Source organism: Rhincodon typus, chromosome 1 (assembly GCF_021869965.1).
Source record: "Rhincodon typus isolate 14 chromosome 1, sRhiTyp1.1, whole genome shotgun sequence".
Classification (NCBI taxonomy): domain Eukaryota; kingdom Metazoa; phylum Chordata; class Chondrichthyes; order Orectolobiformes; family Rhincodontidae; genus Rhincodon; species Rhincodon typus.
Window position 1 is genome coordinate 85,645,620 of NC_063332.1, and position 20,699 is coordinate 85,666,318.

Consider the following 20,699-nt stretch of genomic DNA (forward strand, 5'->3'; position numbering starts at 1 on the left):
TCTGATGAAGGGTCTAGGCCCGAAACGTCAGCCTTCCTGCTCCTATGATGCTGCTTGGCCTGCTGTGTTCATCCAGCTCTACACTTTGTTATCTCAGATTCTCCAGCATCTGCAGTTCCTACTATATCTGATACAGTTCTAAAATATTAATTGATTTACTTTATTTCCATATTGCATCTTGTGTTCTAATAAAGGAAAAAGATGGATGCCAAAATGCACTAAACTTTAGAACGTTAAATTTGTACAATATAGGTCTGAGGTCCAAAAGTCAGCATCCTCAGGACTAAAACCATTCTGAGTTTCAGATTTTCCCTTATTTTGGATTAACTGGTGGATCAGATGAGAACTAGCAAGTGATTAAAAAAAGTGTTTTACTTTAAAGTTTCTGAACGGAATGAGGCTGTTCAATCTGATGTTTTTAAGGTTGGCAAATCCTCCTGAACACCTGTGCTAATATGAGATATTCTTGGTTGGGCAAATTCCTTGAATTTAATCCCTATATTTATTGCCAAGGCTTCAGAGTGAGGGTTTAAGAATACTGTTCAATTGTTACAATTATTTTAAGGATGTGGTTTCAGTAAACATCCATAAAACTGTAAAGAGTCTGCAATTATTAATTTATTTTCTCTATTTATTGTGTTCTATGTAGCAGGAGAAAAATTTCCAGTTTAAGATGCCAAGTTTGGGGTACAGTACCTATATCTACTGGACAGTAGATTTGAAAAAATGTTTAAGAACTCCTCTATTGTAATTCAGAAAATTATTACCCTTTCAAATCGGTCAAATCAGCCCGAACATGCTCTTGCTTTTGAAATTCAGTTTCCCTTCAGCTCACTGATAAATGGAATTTCCAGAGTTCAGAAAGTAGTCCCTTCAATTATCACTGCTCATTCACCTTTCAGTTCCTCTGCATTACCAAACAGACCTCATGTTTTTCCCCATGTCAATATGTAATTAACTGCATTCACTGCAAGGTTTATTTTATTTGGAAAAGCTAGCCTATTTATGAGCAAAAGACATCAGAGTTCATGTAATAGCAGTTCCTGTCGCATCAGATTTTTATAACAGTAAATCTTTGACCCAAACATAAAATTAACATGTCATGTTTAGTGGTATATCAAAAATCTATCCCTTATGAAATGTTTGTGCAACATATAATACAGTTGAAGTTTTCAGGTAGGAAGGGGCAGAAGCTCCACGGGCAACAATATATCAATATATAATAATTTTAATTTCCTTTCATATGGTCAAGTCAGAGAGGCCATAAAAATGGTTTTTAAAAAAGGGGGGGAGCGGGGGAGGAGACGAGAAATGGGATGTACGAAACAAATTGGACTGTTGTGAAAATGCCTTCTTTGCTGAAAATGCATTTAGAATAGAGCAAGTTATACTTGCTTTCTGGCCTGAAGCATCTTATTTTGGGTACTCAAAATAGATGAAAATTGTCTGAGCAAGAATTTAAAAATCAGGGGCAAATTTGAAACAAATAGAATATAACTAGTTCGCAATTATTCATATGTTTTAGCATATAATTTTAGCAATCTAAATTTTAAGTGTGGATAAGTGGGGCATCTAGTTCAGAAACTGACAACACAACTCTGATGTAAATGCAGATCAAATTATCCTGTTTTAATTCAATATGCTCAAAGTTGATAGTGGGAACATCTGATCAACAGTTGACTAATCATTAAGCTTGTGCTGGAGCCAATAGATTTCAGTTTACCTCAATAAAGCATTTTCAATTCACGTACATAGTTCTCGAATATCAGGGGTTGAGGGCAGTTGGTCAAAGTTGAGTTCCTTGATAGAGATTTATTCTTGTCAAAAATTTGTAAACACAATTAACAATATAAATTATCATATAGAATGCAGAATCAAAGCGTTATACTGAAGGTAAAATTATTAAATTTACATTTCTTTGAGGAAATCCTAAAGTATTTCATCTTTTCACAGATGGGCTAAGTTTTCTGAATGCTGGCATAGAAAGAAGACAGTTGAGATTTCTCACTGGGTTAAGAAATCCATTAACAGATGATTGTTGGTCAAGCCTTCAGTTTAAACAAAGTGCTAAGTTTGTTATATCTGTCTAGAATAAAAGGATGGTGAGGAAGATTCCCACTGGGGTGGCATGGTGGCTCAAAGGTTAGCACTGTTGCTTCACAGCGCCAGGTACCAGGTTCGATTCCAGCCTCAGGTGCCTGTCTGTGTGGAGTTTGCACATTCTCCCTGTGTCTGTGTGGGTTTCTTCTGGGTGCTCCGGTTTCCTCCCACATTCCAAAGATGTGCAGGTTAGGTGGATTGGTCTTGCTAAATTGCCCGTTGTGTCCAGGAATGCGTAGGTTACGTGGATTAGCCATGGGAAGTGCAGGGTTACAGGGATATGGCAGTGGGTGAGCTGGGGTGGGATGCTCTTTGGAGAATCAGTGTGGACTTGTTGAGCCAAATGGCTTGTTTTCCACACTGTAGGGATTCTACAAAATTCTCAAAAGGATAGAGTTGGAAAGTTGGGTGGAAAAATGGCCAAGTTTTTTTTTGCAAGTGTGAGATGATGCGGTTTGGGGAGTCAAATGCAAGAGGAAAGTATAGAGTAAATTGAAGGACCTTTGGAGAACCGAGATAGAGAAGGATATTGGAGTGCAAATCCAGAGCTCCCTGAAAGTGGCAATACAAGTGGATAAAGTAGTAAAGAAGGCATACAGTATTTTTGCCTTCTTCAGTTAGCCATCGAGTAGAAGAGTTGGCAAGCCATGTTGTAGCTGTGTAAAACTTTAGCTAGGTCATATTTGGAGCATTCTGTGCAGTTCTGGTCACCACACTATAGGAAGGATGTGAAGGCTTTGGAGAGGGTACAAAAGTGGTTTACCAAGATGTTGCCTGGATTGGTGTGTATTAGCAAAAGGAGAAGTTGGACAAACTTGGATTGTTTTCACTAGGGAGTTTGGAGGTTGAGGGGTGACTTGATAGAAGTATATCAAATTATGAGAGGCACGGATAGGCTGGAAAGTTGGTGTCTCTTTCTCAGGGTGGAAATGTCAAATACTAGGGGCACAGGTTTAAGGTGAGAGGGGGAAAGTTTAAAGGAAATGTGTGAGGCATGCAAGTTTTTTTTTTTAAACAGAGGGTGGTATGTGCCTGAAACATGCTGCCAGGGGAGGTGGTGAAAGCAGATACAATAGCAACATTTAAAAGAAATTAGACAGACAAGTGAACAGGCAAGGAAGAGAGGGATATGGACCAAGTACATGAAGAGGCGGCACAGTGGCTAGCACTGCTGCCTCACAGTACCAGGGTCCCAGGTTCGATTTCACCCTCAGGTGACTGTCTGTGTGGAGTCTGCACATCCTCCCTGTGTCTGCGTGGGTTTCCTCCCACAGTCCAAAGATGTGTAGGCTAGGTGGATTGGCTATGCAAAATTGCCTGTAATGCTCAGGGGTGTGTAGATTAGGTGGGTTATGAGGGATGGGTCTGGGTGAGATCCTCTGAGGGGTGGTGTGGACTTGTTGGGCTGAAGGGCCTGTTTCCACACTGTGGGGATTCTATAATCTATGAAGATGGGATTATTTTAGAATGGCATCATGGTCAATTCAGACATTGTGGGTTCAAGGGCCTGTTCCGGTGCTGCAATGTTCTCAGTTCTCTGAATCTATGAGACTCAAATTCAGTTTGGATTTTGAGAGGGGAAAGAGCAGCTGGAAGATTTGCCAAAGTTAGAGGACAAAATCTTCAGGTGGTCTTTGCAGTGAAAGGCAATAGTCAAAGTAAGTCAATTTGGAGACTTGGGTGTGGCGGGGGGCTTGGGTGGGGGTCTGTCTGGGGGACTTGATCAGTTTAGAGCGAAAAGGAAGAAATCTACAATAACCCACACAGTGAAAACCAGCACCTAGCTTGGAGAATAGAGCGAGGCCTATTTTTAAGAGTCTGCAGTTGTTTTGAAGAGAATTTAGAGGATTATTTAGTGAAGATTTTTTAAGATGTTGGTAGTCCCGAAAAGATTGGAACACGAAGGTTCAATACTCTAACAACTGGGACCCAAAGCATAAATACATCTCCAACATCCACAATCTATGACTCTCAAATCAGGAGCTTGATTTTTCTTATTATTTGTCTACGTGGGCATAGCTACAGCAACACTCAGAAAATCCTCCAATTCACAGATATCTTTGACTAGCACAGAGGTAAGAATGTCCATTCCCTCCAATGCACGGTAGTTCACATTAGCTACAGGATGTGTTGCCTCAACTCACCAACGTTATCTGGTCCTATGAATCTCTATATCAAGAAGGATAACAAAAGTGTTGTTGTAGGAACACCATCAAGTTTCCTCCAATTTACTTGCCATAAGTTAATATCTTTGTTAGGGCACTTTCACCACACAGATAACAGTGATTCAAAAAGGCGGTTCATCAAGTTCTTCAATTCTGGATGGTCAGTAAAAACGTAAAATACATCTTTAAACGCAACCATATAAATCTGCATATATTACCAAATAGGCCTTACTCACCAAAGGTGAACATATAATTTATTTTGAATAAACCGGAGCATTTCCTAGTTGATACTTTCTGACCAAAGGAAATTGTATTCCTATATATTATACAGAAACAAATGAGAAATATCATATACTAACTTACTTTAAAAAGCACATGGTATATGGAACTAGTGCATCTAGCAACATCTCAGACATTTTCAAAAATAACTATTTCATAATTGTATCAAATACCAAGAGAAAAATCACGAATACATGTCGTGTATCAACACCTGGCAGAGGAATTCTTTACTGTCCAATCTAGAAGAAAGATAAAAATTCTTACTTGCCAACCATGACCCAAAATTACATAATGATCCACATATTGTTAAATAAGGTCTAACCATTCTGCCGAGATTGGGAGGAAAAAGCAGACTCTTCATTTCAATATTACTGACAATAAAAGAAAACATAATTATAGTTGCCTTGAGTGTTTCCAAAGCAGAGTGCACTCATTACTGGTAAGATTCAAGTTGAAGGAAAATCAGCTGCAACGTCTTTTCAAAATTGCAACACCAATGACAGCCTTTTAAGTGCAGGGGTAAATGCTCATCAGCAATAGGCTTAAATCTTTCAGTTTCCATAGCAATCAGAACTACTCAGGTCTTTAAAGACATGGTATTTTCAGAATCTATAATTATCAGTACAAAAAAAAACATATGGACCAAATGGTGTGCAAGTAAAATTGTACTATTGGAAACAAAGTTAAAAGCTAATTTAACCAAGCTCAGTAATAAGTCAGGAAACGTTTTCACATTTATTTTTGGAAGCAATTTAATTTGTTTATAATTAGTATTTTTTTTGTCCTCTGCTCGAGTTTTTAAAACAGCACTGGGGAACGTATGGTACACGTACATACATATACATATCGAATGAGGCACAGTATGAAGCCAATTGGTTTCTTAAACCTTCTCTGCCATTGGACAAGATAGCAGCTGATCTGATCATTCCCTCAACACCACCTTCTTCTTTAAACTCATATCTCTCGACTGCCTTGTAATTTGATGGTTTGTCGGGCAGGGGATCAGCTTTCTGATGCATGGGAACACCACCATGTCTAAGTTCCTCTTCAAGCTAAAAAACCATCATGACTTGGAGCTACACTGCTGCCTGCTCATCTTATCAAAAATCTGGAATACTGTCCCTAACAGCATGGTGGGTGTATCTACATTGCATGGACTGCAGCCATTCAAGGGGACTCATCACCAGAGATAACAAGGTGTAGAGCTGGATGAACACAGCAGGCCAAGCAGCATCAGAGGAGCAGGAAGGCTGATGCTTCGGGCCTAGACCCTTCTTCAGAAAAATCCAGCTCTACACCTTGTTATCTCAGATTCTCCAGCATCTGCAGTTCCTGCTATCTCTGACTCATCACCATCTGTTCAAGGCCATTAGTGATAGCCAATAAATACTGGCCTTGCCAGCAATGTTCATGCCCCATGAACAATATAAAATTAATTCACAAAACTTATGTCAATTCCAGGTCTTTGAAAGGGTTATCCAATTAGGTTGCTCCTCAGCTTTTTATTTTCACGTCTTTATTTCATTCCTTTTCCAAGAAATATTTAAAATTTCCCATTTCCAATTGTTGCCATATATTGGTGTCAGTCTTTCTTTTGACTTTTTTTAAAAAAAAAACTTTCTAACCCATACTTTTCAGAGGTCTATCCTCCTCCATTACCAATGTGAAACAGCTCTTACATTTTTAATGATGCCTGTTTGATTTCTTAACTGTCACTAAACCATCCATCTGTCTATTAAACACATGGCCACTTGTAATTTTAAAATATTGCTCTTTCTCCTGTGAGACATTCTGAAATAGAGAGCTGAAATATCCTTCCCAATCATCTGTTTAGCGCAACTGTTGTGTACAGGGAACTGCACAAGAATCACAGAGAGGATAATACCTTCTCTTACTACTTTTACTACATTGAACGTTTGCTTTAAATATCATTTTATTGGTCAGTTAGCTTGCCGACATTCCACGTCACTATTATGGAATCAAGGACTAGGACTTAGAAAATGAATTGAAGTGACATAACAGTAAATAAGAAATTGATGGCACCGAACAGTGTCAAATATGCAGGACAGACGGTTTCCATCCCAGGATTTTAATGTTAATTGAGAATACGGCAGATCTTTTAACTGCTAACTCCCATTGTTTCTCTTGATTCAGCAGCAATCGTTCAGGTTAGAGAAGTGCATAGATTGAATCATAGAATCTTACAGTACAGAAGGAGGCCATTTAACCCATTTTATTTGTACCGGCTCCTGAAAGAACTACCCAGATAACTCTCTAGCTCTATCTCCATAGCCCTCTAACTTCACTTTCAAATATATCCAGCTCTCTTAAGAAATCTCCTATGTAATCCACCTTCACCACCCACCCAGGCAGTACATTTCAGATCCTAACAGCTCTGAGCAAAGAAGTTTCTCCCCATCTCATTCCTATCCTCTTGGTGACAATCTTGAAATTGTGACACCTAATTACTGACATACCACCTAGTGGAAACAGAATATCCTTCTTTACCCTGTTAAAATCGTTCATAATTTTAAATATCTCAATATAGGTCGGCTCTTAATCTTCCCTGCTCCAAGAAAAATAAGCCCAATCTCTCTAACCTTTTCTTGCATCTAAAGTCCTTCATTCATGCTTTCATTCTAGTAAATTATCACTCTACTATTTAAGGAAGTTCAAAGAGAGGAACCAGGGAAATATTTACCAGTTAGCCTAAAATGTATTATTGATAATAATAACAGAAAAACACTGGAAACATTCAGCAGTCTGGCAGCGGGTGGAGAAAGAAGAGTTAAAGTTTCATGTCAATGATATTTTAGCAGAATGTTAATCCTTGCTCTTTCCCCAAATGCTGCCACATCATTGGACCATATCCAGCATTTTCTGCTTTTATTTCAGATTTCCAGAATTTGCAGTATTTTGTTTTCGTATCAGGTGTTGGAAAATTAGACAAGACTAGTTATGGTAGAGTTACTCAAAATATTGAATTTTTTTTTAAGCTGATCAGAGTGGGTAAAGGATCAGTCATGCCTGATGAGCCTGTTGAACTTTTATGAAGAGTTAACACAAGTCGTGGATGAGAGATTGTCAATGTATGCATTTATATCATCCACATAAATTTACCACAGTCATTTGATAAAGTCCTTCATGAGAGATTGAAGTGGAAGCTCAAGAAACAAAGTATTTTCTTGAACATGTTAGAAAACTGGCTGAGTGGAAGGAGACAGAGGTTGGGAAGAGTAGGTTGATAATCTAATTAGTAGGATTCAAATAGTAGTGTTTGGCAAGAGTTGGACCTGAGGTCTTAACTATTCGCTGTATTTATTAATAACAGATTGGAATAGAAAGCCGCAAATCCAAATTTATTTATGACACAATGTACGGTAGATTAAAGTATAAAATTACAAATACATACTGATGAATATTGAGGGAGTGAGCAAAATAACAGCAAACAGATTTTAATGCAGGAAAATGAGAGATATTCACTTTCAACTAAAAAGGTTATACCTCGGTACTTTCCAAATGGTGAAAAGCTAGAATCAGTGGATTTTCAAGAGAGACTTGAGAGTCCAAATACTCGAATCATTAATAAATTATGAGCCAGTATAGAAAATTATCAACTGGCTATTTGAGTGCTAGCAGATAGCAAGAACTGCAGATGCTGGAGTCAGAGACAACACAGTGTGGAGCTGGAGGAACACAGGAGGTCAGGCAGCATCTGAAAAAGGGGACCAACATGAAAAGTCAACTTTCCCACTCCTCTGATGCTGCCTGGAATGCTAGCATTTGGCTTTTAGTCCTTAGAAGTCATGATGTAGCTATACAAAGCTGTGGTCTGGCCGCAAGTATTATGAGCAATCCTGGACATCACAATAAGAAAGGATATACTGGATTTACTAGAATGATACCTGAACTCCAAAAGTTAAATTAGATTGATTACACAAATGACAGTAATGGTTCCTGAAATTTAGAAGGTTAATGAATTATTTAATCAAGGTTTGCAAGATTTTCAAAGAGAACAGATACACTAGAGTAGGAGAAATTATTACCATTAGTTCGAGAGTATTGAAATTAGAGACAAAAGCTTCAGCAGTGAAATTTGGAAACCAGCCTTTCTCCAAAAGGTGATGGAACTTTGTCTTCTGAGAAAGCAAACTCCAATGTTAAATCACTTGATATTTTAAAAACGAAATTGATTTAATTTTTTGATCCAAAAGATTCAAAAAGTATTACAGCACAGAAACTGGTCATTTAGCCCATCAAGTCTGTGTTACCATATTTTTCTTCATGCAAGCCATTTCACTTAATCTTTTTCTCCTCTGCTCTATTTGCTTTCAATTTATACTTTTTTAAAGCACGTGTCTTTTTAAGAATTTATAGACCTATTCTTTAATGCCATATAGTAATCAACATTGTAACCACCCAGTAATTCATTTTTCCTCTATCTATCCTTTTTGTTGTTTGTGTTACTACTGAAATTAATGCTCTCTCATGATCATCTTTCCAGCCAACAATAACAAGATATCACTATTTATATTACTGTTACTAAAGCTCTATTTGTCATTCCTTAGTCTGCTCAGCACTGGTGACAAAGTCTAAACTTTTCAAATCTCTCTTCATAACTGTTACCCCTCATTCATTTTTATATTTTTATCATTACACTTGTAAGTGATTTGGTCATGGCACAGATAATTTTAAAATTTACTGAACAAAATCAAATTAGAGACACGGTAAATTTTCAGAAGGAGTAAGGAGGAAAGTGGGAGATAGGAAGGTAGTTATAACGTACTAGAATGGATCTGAAATGGTACAACTTAAAGAAAATGATACATAGAAATCTTTAAAACTAGAACTACTGGTAGAAAAGGCCAGAAAAAAAGAGAAAGCTATATTCTGATTTTACATACAGGAATACTAAATCAATAAAACAAGAAAGGTTGTTTGTTAGGTATTAGCTAGGCCTCAGGTAGGGTAGTGTGTGCAATTACAAAAAAAGTATGTTGGAGATAGGATTATGCCAAAATGAGACATCATAGTTATTCTGAAAAAAATTTAAAATAATAAATCTCTATTCACTGCACTGACCCCTGTGGCACACTAGTCACAGGCCTCCAGTCCGAGAAACAACCTTCAACCATCACCCTGTGCATCCTACCATCAAGCCAATTTTGAATTCAATTAGCTAGCTTTCTGTGGATCCCATATGACCCAACTTTCATGACTAGCCTGCTGTGTTGAACTTGTCAAAGGCCTCACTAAAGTCCATATAAACAACATCCACTGTTCTACCCTCATCCATCCTCTTGGTTACCTCCGCAAAAAACTCAAAGATTTGTCAGACATGACTTCTTGTGCACAAAGCCATGCTGACTATCTCTAATTAGACCTTGACTATTCTGACCCTCAGTATCCTCTCCAATAACTTGCCTACCACTGATGTCAGGCTCACTGCCTTTAGTTCCCTGGCTTGTCTTTGCTACCTTTCTTAAACAACGGAACAACATTAGCTAACCTCCAGTCTTTCGGAACTTGACCAGTGGCTAAAGATGAAGCAAAAATCTCTGCAAGGGAGTCTGCAATTTCTTCCCTAGCCTCCCGCAACATCCGAGGATGGCCTGGGATTTATCCATCTGAATGCACTTTAAGACTGCAAACACCTACTCTCTGTTAGTATGTGTGAGGTCCAAAACAACCCACTTGAACCCCTTATTTCCCGAGTATCCATGATCGTCTCCTCAGTAAACAGTGAATCAGATTAAGCATTTAAAAGAATTCATAGGATATGGGTATAGAGAGAATTGGATTAGAAAACAGAATTCCAATATGAACTAGCAGTGGCTCAGGTACAATGGACAAATATTCTATTTATAAAACAAAATTATGTAGATGCTGGAAATCAAACAAAAAACAAAAATTGCTTAAGAAACTCAGCAGGTCTGCCAGCATCTATGAAGAAAAAACAGAGTTAATGTTTCAGTTCCAATGATATTACCTCAGAGCTTAATTTTTGTTCTGAATATATGGTACAGAGATGCATTTTGTACGGATAAAATGTAATGTAGCAATAAACTAATGTTATTGTTTACTTAAGGAAACAATGTCACAATGATCTCTTTTACAGTATTCTCATCCACATGTTCCTATTGAAAAAGGAGCAGTGTAGTTTGGATTGCAATGACTGATGGAAGACTTCAAGGGTGTACATGAGGTCTATTATAGAGTGATACTGCACAGAAACAGACCCTTTGGTCCAACCAGTCCATGCCAAACATAATCCTAAACTAAACTAGTTTGTACTATTTATAAGTCATTAAGAGATTGCAACATTTCAAAATGAATAATGGTACCATATAAAAACAGATAAATGCTCAAAATGTTCAGCAAGTTTGGCAGCATCTGGTGAGAAAAAAAATTACCATTTCAGGGCAATGGCCTTGGTCAGAGGCTAAAATAATGACATGATCTTATATAATCAATTGCCAAATCAAAAGGGGGGGGGGGGGGCAAAATAACAGACAAGTTATTTAAAAGATCTAGATAGTGGAATAATGATTACATGGTAGAACTCACCTAAACCCCATTTTTCTCTGATCAATGTTGAGATCTGTCTCATGGTTTAGAATATTAAGCCTTGCAACCTTTTACAAGTTGGTGTGTAGCAATTTTATGCAGATAAATGTAAGGTATTTTGGAACAGAGAAGAATAAATATTTCTAAATTATCCATTAGCAAACAAAGATATCCATTAATAATGAGAATTAAATGATTTTTTCTTTATCAATCATCCATATTGTTGCGAACCAATGCAACTAATTATCATCAATATATCATAGCGAATACAGATATAGGTATTTTAACTTTAGAAAATACTGAGACTTAAGAGAAGAATAATAAAAAGATTGCAAGGCTTAATTTTCTGAAGTATGAGACTGATCAATGTTGAGATCTGTCTCAAAGAAAATAGGGGTTAGGCGAGTTCTACAATCTAACCATTACTGTCTAGATTTTTAAAATGCTGAGAGATTGTATAATAGTATGCATTTCAATGAGTTCAAGACTGAGGACCAATAGTTTACAATGAACTGGAATACAAAAATACGCATATAAACTATTTCCAAGAGATTTTTCCTTTATTCATTCACAGGATGATATCCAGCAAAACAACTGATGCCATGTTGATTAGCTTCTCCAGGAATAAGATCAGCTACTTACCTGAATCACGATTTGATGTTATAAAAGTAGCAATAGACAGAACAATTAAGGCAAACATTAATCTGAGCCATTTTATTCGCCCAATAGAGGATGAAATTAGGCCCAATTCTGCCTACAAATAATCTCAGGAGAAGTCACAATTTCATTTAGTGTTCATTCTCCCTTTCAAGATTTGTGTATCACAGGTATCACCATCTTTGAACATTAGTTTTCAATAGAAAAAGAGGAAAGATTTTCTCCACTAAATGTACCGATTCGGAAAAAAAGCAAATAAATGGAAAAGTACTAGTAAAAATGTTCATCCTCTAACTGATCCATCAACTCCTTTTCTACCTCTTTGTTAATATTATCATGGTCTTTACGAAAAACCAAGGCCAGTTATCTCGGATAGTTGTTCCTTCATCATAAGGGTCCAGATTTTGCTAATGCAACGGTCAACATTTGTCATCACATATGTGCAGTTAATGCAAAAATTCAGTAGTGGTTCTATTTTTATCTATTCTTCTGGTGTGTATTATAAACTCGCAAGAGAGTCAAAATTCCCTTTAATATGTAAATATTACCAAGATTTAATTGGCATGGGAGTCTTGTCAACATGCATATCAAGTCTCAAATTTTCTTTAAAAGCAAAGACAAAAAAAACTGACAGAAAATGCTGACATATAACCATCAGAATAGCATAACGAACTAGGAAATAAGATATAATAAGAATCTCTGTTTAGGATTAGTGTCTTACTCATAGCTTCTGCTGTTAGCTTGCCAATCAACAGTGACCTAGATGCTATAAAAATACTTTCAGAAATATTCAGCTAAACAAGTGTTTGAAGTTCAATAAATAAATCAGCAATTCACAAAAATATTGATAGAATTTGTGTAATTTCAATGAAACTGAATCCATTAGGACTGCAATTTCCTTTTTGAAAGACAATTATAATTTGTCAAAAAGCAGCCATCCGATTATTTGTGTGCCTGCACAAACTGACTTCAGAATAAGACGACTCAATAAAGTATACCCTTTGCTGGAAGAAAAACCATTTTGATAAAGTACTGTAAGTCAGCTCCAAACTGCTGATGACACATTGAAGAAAGATTAAGAAAGAATGGGCCTTAGGTTAAACAACCAGAAGTTGGGGACACGGTGGCACAATAGCAATCCAGAGACACAGGCTTATGCACCAGGACAAGGTTCAAATCCTACAATCGAAGGTTTAAATTCAATTTATAATCCTGGAATAAACCATCTGAGTGATGGTGAACATGAAACTATCCATTGTGTTAACATCCTTTGGAGGGAGGAAACCTACTGCCCTTACCTAGTCTGGTTTACATGCGACTTAAGATTCTCAGCAATGTGGTTGACTCTTCACTACTCTCTGAAATGGCCTAGCAAGCCACAGATCGAAGACAATTAGGAACAGAGAAGAAATATGGCTTTCCCAGCAATGCCAACATCCATGAAAGAATAAAGAAGCAGACACATGTCCTCTGTCAGCCTGCTCTTACTACATGACACTGTCACCCATCTATTGAAAAATCACGGAGAACCACTGGACGATTTGGATCAATTCTCGTACCTCAATTCTCATACCACATTGCGTCCAAGGCGCCAGCTTGGTCTTTTGCCATCTGAGGAACAGAGTGTTTGGTGATACAGACTGCAAATCCGGCACCAAACTCAAGGTCTATAGGGCAGTGGTGCTATCCATCCTTCTGTATGCAGAGACATGCACAGTGCACGGACATATCACCAGCAATGACTGCAAAATATCTCTCAGGCCAACATCCCCATCATTGATCAGCAGTGCCTCAACCAGCTGTTTTGTGTGGGCCACATTGTCTAAACTGCCTGTCACGAGACTTTCAAAATAAGATCTCTACTTTGAGCTTTGTCATAGCGATCGCTTAGAACAAGGGCACAGAAAACACTTCAAGGATGGCCTTAAAAGCCTCAATGAAAGTTTGTAACATCCCCAGTGACTCATGGAAATCTGCTACCTTAGATTTCCCAAACTGGAGAAGATGCATCTGTGAAGATGCCAACCATCTTCAACACGAGGTTGCAGGCTTGCTTGCCGAGTTGGTGTGTTTGATTGCAGACATTTCATCACCCTGCTAGGTAACACCGTCAGTGGGCCTCTGGTGAGGCATTGGTGTTTGGTCCCGCTTGTTATTTATATGCCTCGGTTTGCTGGGGTGGTTGGTATTACTTCTGGCTCCAGTTCAGCATGTTTGTTGACAGAGTTCCGGTTGGAATGCCAGGCCTCCAGGAACTCCCTAGCATGTCTGTGTTCAGCTTGTGCTATAATGGATGAGAGAGATAGTAGGAACTGCAGATGCTGGAAAATCTGAGATAATAAGGTGTAGAGCTGGATGAACACAGCAGGCCAAGCAGCATCATAGGAGCAGGAAGGCTGATGTTTCGGGCCTAGACCCTTCATCAGAAATGGGGGAGGGGAAGGGGGTTCTGAAATAAATAGGGAGAGAGGGGGAGGCGGATAGAAGATGGATAGAGGAGAAGATAGGTGGAGAAGAAACAGACAGGTCAAAGAGGCGGGGATGGAGCCAGTAAAGGTGAGTGTAGGTGGGGAGGTAGGGAGGAGATAGGTCAGTCCAGGGAGGATGGACAGGTCAAGGGGGTGGGATGAGGTTAGTAGGTAGGAAATGGGGGTGCGGCTTGAGGTGGGAGGAGGGGATAGGTGGGAGGAAGAACAGGTTAGGGAGGCGGGGACGAGCTGGGCTGGTTTTGGGATACGGTAGAGGGAGGGGAGATTTTGAAGCTTGTGAAATCCACATTGATACCATTGGGCTGCAGGGTTCCCAAGCGGAATACGAGTTGCTGTTCCTGCAACCTTCGGGTGGCATCGTTGTGGCACTGCAGGAGGCCCGGGATGGACATGTCATCTGAGGAATGGGAGGAGGAGTTGAAATGGTTCGCGACTGGGAGGTGCAGTTGTTTATTGTGAACCGAGCGTAGGTGTTCTGCAAAGCGGTCCCCAAGCCTATTATGGATGTGTTGTCCCAGTCGAATTCGTATCCTTCTTTGTCAGTGTGTATTGAGACCAGTGAGAATTGGTCGTGTCTCTTGGTGCCTAGTTGGTGTTCGTGCGTCCTTATTGTCAGTTTTCTTCCAGTTTGACCAAAGTAATGTTTCTCAGTCCTTGCACGGTATTTTGTAAATTATGTTAGTACATTATGTTAGATATTATGTATGGTAGCGCAACTAGTATTCAACCACCTATCAACAATACACACTAGCTGCGCTATCATACTCAGGGACATATCAGAGATGACCACTACTCAGACCTCTAGGTATCAGGGTAGCCCACCAACTAACAACCACCCTGTGACAGCTATTCACGAAGGTAAGGGATCCCATACCCACAACCAATAAAACTAACATAATTTACAAAATACCATGCAAGGACTGTGAGAAACATTACATAGGCCAAACTGGAAGAAAACAGACAATAAGGATGCACAAACGCCAACTAGGCACCAAGAGACACAACCAATTCTCACCGGTCTCAATACACACTGACAAAGGAGGACACAAATTCGACTGGGGCAACACATCCATAATAGCAAAAGCCAAACAGAGACATGCCAGGGAATTCCTGGAGGCCTGACATTCCAAGTGGAAGTCCGTCAACAAACACACTGAACTGGACCCAACATACAAACTGTTGAGAAACAGAACCGGAAGTAGTACCAACCACCCCAGCAAACCGAGGCATATAAATAACAAGCGGGGCAGAACGCCAACGCTTCACTGGAGGCGCACTGACTATGTTACCTAGCAGGGTGACGAAACACTTGCAATCAAACACACCGACCCAGCAAGCAAGTCTACAAACTCATCCACGACCCGAGCTACAAATCTTCTCAAAAACATCTCAAGCATCTCTGACAGGCCTAGAAAGAGGGCAAGTGCAAACAGTGAAAGGAGCATGCAAAATGAGAATATCCCACCCACCTGTCTCTTTAAATACTGCCTTTCCCAACTGGATCAGGCTGTGTAAATCAGCTGCAGATTGTTTAAGAACATAGAACATAAGAACTAGGAGCAGGAGTAGGCCGTCTGGCCCTTCGAGCCTGCTCCGCCATTCAATAAGATCATGGCTGATCCTTTCGTGGACTCAGATCCACTTACCCGCATTCTCACCATATCCCTTAATTCCTTTATTGTTCAAAAAAAATCTACCTTTTTTTTTAAGAAGTGTTTACTGAAGTAGCGTCAACTACTTCACTGGGCAAGGAATTCCATAGATTAACAACCCTCTGGGTGAAGAAATTCCTTCTCAGTTCAGTCCTAAATCTGCTCCCTCTAATCTTGAGGCTATGCCCTCTTGTCCTAGCTTCACCTACGAGTGGAAACATCCTCTCTACTTCTATCTTATCTATTCCCTTCATAATTTTATATGTTTCTATAAGATCCCCCCCTCAATCTTCTGAATTCCAATGAATATAATCCCAATCTACTCAGTCTCTCCTCATAAGCCAACCCCCTCAACTCTGGAATCAACCTAGTGAACGTCCTTTGCACCCCCTCCAGTGCCACTACATCCTTTCTCAAGTAAGGAGACCAAAACTGCACACAGTACTCCAGGTGTGGCCTCACCAGCACCTTGTACAGCTGCAACATAACCTCTCTGCTTTTTATTTCAATCCCTTTAGCAATGAAGGACAAAATTCCATTTGCCTTCCTAATTACTTGTTGTACCTGCAGACCTACCTTCTGTGATTCATGCACAAGGACACCCAGGTCCCTCTGCACAGCAGCATGCTGCAACTTTTTACCATTCAAGTAATAATCCTTTTTACTATTACTCTTACCAAAATGTATGACTTCACATTTATTTACATTGTCTTCCATCTGCCAGACCTTTGCCCACTCACTCAATGTATCTATGTTCCTCTGCAAAGTTTCACAGTCCTCTGCACACTTTGCTTTGCCACTCATCTTAGTGTCATCTGCAAACTTTGACACCCTACACGTGGTCCCCAGCTCGAAATCATCTATATAAATTGTAAATAATTGCGGTCCCAACACTAATCCCTGAGGCAGACCACTAGTCACTGACTGCCAGCTAGAATAGCACTCATTTATCCCCACTCTTTGCTTCCTGTTAGTCAACCAATCCTCTATCCATGCTAATACTTTACCCTTAATGCCATGCATCCTTATCTTATGCAGTAGCCTCTTGTGCGGCACCTTGTCAAAGGCCTTTTAGAAGTCTAGGTACACCACATCCACTGGGTCCCCATTGTCCACCTCGCTCGTAATGTCTTCATAGAATTCCAGAAGATTTGTCAAGCATGACCTGCCCTTCATGAACCCATGCTGCGTCTGCCCAACGGGACAATTTCTATCAAGATGCCTTGCTATTTCTTCCTTGATAACAGACTCAAGCATCTTCCCCACTACAGAGGTTAAGCTAACTGGTCTATAATTCCCCATCTTTTGTCTACTTCCCTTTTTAAACAGTGGCGTCACATTTGCTGTTTTCCAATCTGCTGGGACTGCCCCAGAGTCCAGCAAATTTTGGAAAATTACTGCCAGTGCACCAGCTATTTCTCTCGCCATCTCATTTAGTACCCTGGGATGCATTCCATCAGGGCCAGGAGACTTATCAATCCTTAGCTCCATTAGCTTGCCCAACACTACCTCTTCCGTAATTATGATTGTTTCCAGGTCCTCACCTACCTTCGTCTCTTTGTCTATTACTGGCATGTTATTAGCGTCTTCCACTGTGAAGACTGATACAAAATACCTGTTCAATGCCTCGGCCATTTCATCATATCCCATAACTAAATTCCCCTTCTCATGCTCTAAAGGGCCAATGTTTACTTTAGCCACTCTTTTTCGTTTTATATATTTATAGAAACTTTTCCTATCTGTCTTTATATTCTGTGCTAGTTTTTTCTCATGTTCTATCTTACTTTTCCTTATAGCTCTTTTTGTGGCTTTCTGTTGACCTTTAAAGTTTTCCCAATCTTCTAGTTTCATGATGTTTTTGGCCACTTTGTATGCCTTCTCTTTCAATTTGATAGCCTCCCTTATTTCTTTAGACACCCATGGCAGATCACCCCTTTTCTTACAGTCCTTCCTTTTCATTGGAATATACTTTTGCTGAGCACTTTGAAAGATTGCTTTGAAAGTCCTCCACTGCTCGTCAAATGTCCCACCATAAAATCTTTGTTTCCAGTTTACTTTAGCCAAGTCCTCCCTCATTCTATTGTAGTTCCCCTTGTTCAAGCACAGGACCCTTGTATTGGATTTTATCTTCACACTCAGAATCTGTAATTCTGTACAGAAAGAAAGCCATCCTTGCTCTGAAGGGATTGCCCAAGAAGATAGGCCATACATTGTATTTCACGCCAAGAAATATTTTTGAATCTATCCCAGACTTTAAAAAAATGAAAATCTTCCTGCCAGCTTGCTGGAGTGGGGTCTACATAAACTTAAAAAGGCCTATCTCAACTGTACTTGGTTAAGACTATAGTAGAATAACACATGAGCTGAAATTGACAGTAAGATGGAAAAAACAATTTACATTTAATGTATGCAGGCATTAAAGATCTGAGTGCTGCATCGGAAATGCATGCCTGCTCTATAACGAATGTAACTGACCAAGCTCCCAAAAACATGTCCATCTGTCCGTACTAATGCAATCGACACAAAAGTCTTCTATATTATTGCGGTACTGTTAATCCAGAGACCCAGATAACATTCTGGGGACCCAGCTTCGAATCCTGCCACGGCAGATGATGGAATTTGAATTCAATAAAATATCTGGAATTAAGAAACTTACAATAACCGTGTGTCGATTGTCAGAAAAACTCATCTGGTTCACTCATGCCCTTTAGGGAAGGAAACTGCCATCCTTACCTGGTCTGGCCTACATCTGACTCCAGAACCACAGAAATATGGTTGACTTTTAACTGCCCTCTGAGCAATTAGGGATGGGCAATAAATGGTGCCTAGCCAGCGAAGCCCCTCATCCCATGAATGAATTAATTAAATAAATCAAATAAGGCGTAACTTTGTACAGAAAAAGTTAGTTTTTTTACTTGACAATTATAAATTCATCTTTTCTTTTAAATGAGTACACATATTCTGGCGTATTCGCCACAAGTCACTTGTGCAACAACCTAGCATCAGAAATGTCATTATAGTTTCAGTATCTTGTGTTTTTGTTTAAGATTTGCAGCATCTTGCTTTTGGTCACGAAGGACTCGATACTGTGGCTGTCCTGAGTTACGATTAACGTTGGTTAGAGCAGGGCTAACACAGTTACCTCAGGAGTTACAAGCAGAAACCAATCGTCAGTGCACTGGCAACAGCAAAAACCCATAATTTATAACCATTTTTGCTCAAGGGCTTTTTTTTTCTAAGCAGAGAAACTACGACATTTGGTTGATGAAGTCTTTAACTCATTAAGGTGTTGGGGGAAACTGAAATGTTGAGTGTTCTGATTTGGGTCGAGCTGCTGCAGGGTCAGGACATGTCTCTAGGCTGAAACACAAGAAGGTTGGGCTCTGTCCCTGACTTGGGCTGAGATGCTGCACCGCTATTTCTTTACGGCTGTAGTCACATTCATCGAAGCGCATCCCGCCCTAACTGGGAAGTGTCGAACTCCTACACTCCAGCAGCCAAACACATACTTCATTCCGCACGCAGCACACAGTATGGGTCTGACTTTGGATAATACGTCCGATTTAACTCACCCAAAGTCAAAATTACTCCCCCAGCTCGCCCAACTTTTGCCCCTCCCCACTCCCACTCCCACCTCACTGAGCGTCAGCAGTCGACGTCCCGTGCACTCACCACGCTTACGTCGTGCACTTGGCAACGGCCGTTGACTACGGGTTCGGCCGTTTCGTTTCGGACCGTTTGAAAACACATTCAAATCTGGCCTCGCGCCGCATCCACCAAAACCAAAACTCGGAGAGTCCCGGCACCCGCGGCTCACTTCCGCCGTTACTCCTGCGCTGACGTACGGCCGCAGCTTCGTGCGCGTGCGTATTCAGTAAAAAGTACAAGAGCCGTTTGGTGACTAACTGAAGAGTTATGTAGAAAAATCGGAATGGTCAATGATTCCTTACTTGTCTAATCTTAAACGCAATATCTCTCACTCAGAATATATGTGGCTGTAGGTTTTTAACAGGACTGTGATCATCACGTTTGTCCTAAATCAATAGATGTCAACACTTTCGAAGTACTATTAAATACATAGGATTAAGTAAAAATACGGAACAAAGCAGGTGATTTGGACTATCAACTTAATGCCCACGTTAATTCTCTATTTAAGCCTCATTGTAAGTGCTGTTCATTGCAGATAAGTTGGAACCTGGCTGTTTGTACCAAAGGAAATTTGTGGGCAATAACTATCCGTTTGTTTTATGGAATGGTGACCAATTGTTGATGACAAAAGCATGCTGCCAACCGACAACTATGTGATTGGCTCCGAGATAGCTGAATAGCTTGTGGGTGTGAACAAGATGGTCAGAAGCGTTTGGACCTCTGAAAAGGGAAGGAGTATCTTTGTCTCTGGTTAATAAAAACGAAAGTCTGAAGGAAGCCAGTTTATTTTCCCCTTGCCACTTGATGTAAGCTGATGTTTTTAACTCGAGGATCAAAGACTTTATAAGTTGTGAACCAATCATTCTGTGCCTCCTGCAGGCAGAGTAACTGGAGGAATGGCCAAAAGGATTGTCTCAGCAAGCGTTGTGAACAGGAACCATTAACCTGCATTCCTAGTTTTTCTCACTATCTGTAACACCGATGTTTTTGAGTTTGGCTGTGTGTATGCAGAAGACGTTTTACAAGGAACTAGTAATACTATATGTTTACAGTTCATGAGATACCAAGATGTAGTGCTGAATGAACACAGCAGGCCAAGCGGCATCAGAGGAGCAGGAAGGCTGACGTTTCGGGCCTAGACA

General features: G+C 39.8%; 1 protein-coding gene across 3 annotated transcripts in view; it reads right to left on the bottom strand.

Moving 5' to 3' along the window:
• Positions 1-19,748, bottom strand: part of LOC109936617 (kelch-like family member 5) — a 147,426-nt gene extending 127,678 nt beyond the window's left edge. For all 3 annotated transcript variants that reach the window (XM_048618199.1, XM_048618139.1, XM_048618264.1), the window contains exon 1: positions 19,582-19,748. The gene's annotated coding sequence lies outside the window, so the exon portion shown is untranslated. The remainder of the gene's footprint in view (positions 1-19,581) is intronic.
• Positions 19,749-20,699: the final 951 nt, after the last annotated feature.